We start from the raw sequence: 669 nt of genomic DNA, 5'->3' as shown, positions 1-669 counted from the left end.
TTTTTTTGGAAAATAAGATTTTGGGGTTGAAAAAAAAAAATCACAATTAGTTTTAAAATTCTGGGATTTATTCTTGTAGTATATTTACTTAATTCTCATCTCTTTCATCTTTTTGTAAATGTACACAATAAAAAAAAAAGTATGTATTATTACAATTTTGTTCAAGACTTCCTATAATGTTGCACATTTAAAAAAAGAAAAGCATAACCATTTTTAAAATCTGGACTTTAAACTCATATTATTAAAACTTTTCTTTTCCTTGTCAAATTACAACCTTTTTTTGGTCAAATGACAACTTAACGCACTGTAGAAACACTTCAAAGTTGATACTTTTTTCATTACATTTTCTTGTAAGCTAGCTTAATTCTCATAAAAAGAATACTTCATGTCTTTTCAGTGTGGCCCTAGAACGCTTCTATACTGTTAAACATTCCCTGCAACGTTCCCTGCAAAAAGCACACACTACAACAAAGTGTGTCTTTTATGTAGTTTTTGTGCATGTTGTCAGCTGAGGCTATCAAAACAAAACAAAAAAAAGTTCCTATCTTCAAATGCTGCTAAGTAAACATAATTGTGTTTGTTATCGTCTCTTTCTAAGTGCTTATCTTTGTATAGTTGTCGGTTTTGTGCAGGTTCTTTCCGTGAAAGAAGTGTGTTTTAGCAAAATGT

The sequence above is a fragment of the Entelurus aequoreus genome, linkage group LG16 (assembly GCF_033978785.1).
Source record: "Entelurus aequoreus isolate RoL-2023_Sb linkage group LG16, RoL_Eaeq_v1.1, whole genome shotgun sequence".
NCBI lineage: Eukaryota > Metazoa > Chordata > Actinopteri > Syngnathiformes > Syngnathidae > Entelurus > Entelurus aequoreus.
This window is presented reverse-complemented; position numbering follows the sequence as displayed.